This window comes from Chrysochloris asiatica, unplaced genomic scaffold, assembly GCF_000296735.1.
Source record: "Chrysochloris asiatica unplaced genomic scaffold, ChrAsi1.0 scaffold00003, whole genome shotgun sequence".
In the NCBI taxonomy this organism is placed as follows: Eukaryota; Metazoa; Chordata; class Mammalia; order Afrosoricida; family Chrysochloridae; genus Chrysochloris; species Chrysochloris asiatica.
The window spans coordinates 29,046,466-29,048,078 of record NW_006408521.1 but is presented as its reverse complement, the minus strand read 5'-3'; positions in this window follow the sequence as shown (position 1 = coordinate 29,048,078).

Genomic DNA, 1,613 nt, shown 5'->3' with positions numbered 1-1,613 from the left:
TGATTGTAAATCTTTCTTGTTGTTAGGTGTCATCGAGTTGGTTTTGACCCATAGTGATCCTAAAAGTACAACAGAATGAAACACTGCCAGATCCTGCACCATCCTCAAAATTGTTATGTTAGAGTCCATTGTTGCTTCCACTGTGCCAATCCATTTCCTTAGGGGTTTTCTTCTTTTTCGTTGATGCTCCAGTTTACCAATCATGATGTCTTTCTGTAGGGACTGGTCCCACCTGAACACATGTCCAAAGTAAAAGATGGAGAGACAAAGTCTCACCATCTTCCTTTCCTAGGATCATTAGGCTGTACTTCCTCCAAAATAGATCTGTTTGTTCTTCTGGCATTCCATAGTGTTTTCAGTATTCTTTGCCAACACTATAATTCAAATGCATGAATTCTTCTTTGGTTTTCCTTATTCATTGTCCAACTTTCACATGCATATGAGGTGATTGAAAACACCATGGCTTGGGTCAGGTGTACCTTAGTCCTGAAAGTGATCTCTTTGCTCTTTGACACTTTAAAGATGTCTTTTGCAGCAGATTTGCTTAATGAAATATGTCCTTTGATTTCTTGACTGCTGCTTTCATGGGTGTTGATTGTGAATACAAGCAAAATGAAGTCTTTGACAATTTCAATCTTTTCTCCATTTATCATGATATTTTGTGGTTCAGTTGTGAGGATTTTAATTTTCTTTACATTGAACTACAATCCATACTGTTGGCTGCAGTCTGATCTTCATCAGTGAGCATTTCAACTTATCTTTGCTTCCAGCAAGTGAGGTTATGTTATTTGCATATTACAGGTTATTAATGAGTCTATTGCTGATTCTGATGCCATGTTCTTCTTTACATAGTGCAGTTTCTCTGATTATTTGCCTAGAATACAGATTGAATAAATATAGTGGAAGAATACAACCCTAGCCCATATCTTTTCTGATTTTAAACCACTCAGTATTCCTTTGTTCTATTTGAATGACTGCCTCTTGGTCAACGTGCAGGTTCCTCATGAGCATAATGGAGTGTTCTGGAATTCCTTTTCTTCGCAATGTTATCCATAGTTATAATCCACACAGTTGAATGCCTTTGCGTAGTCAAACATCTTTCTGGTCTACTCTGCTTTTAGCTAAGCTCCATCTGATATTGGGGATTGCGATGGTTCCATATGATAAGCCCTGGCCTACAAACCACAAAGTCCCCAGTTGGAGCCTGTCAGCTTCTCTGTAGGGGAAATATGAGGCTTTCTGTTCCTGCAAAGATCTGAAGCCTCAGACACCCTATCCAGGGTTGTTATGAGTCAGAACTGAATCAAAGGCACCTAATGACAACATCTGAAATCAGCAATGATATCCCTCGTTCCACATTTCATGAGGCTATTTAATCATTCTGAACCTTTGTTTTCTCATATGTGAAGTATGTACTTCATAAAGTCATTTTAAGGATTGAGTGAAAACATATGTGTATATGTATGCATGGGTACACACACATATAATATACATTATAAATACAGTATTGGTACAATGCTCAAATTGAAATGGCATACAAATTGAAATCTTTCAACAAACTGATGCAGCACTGGAGGCACTCACTCATCTATGCCAAGAAATTTGGAAGAAAG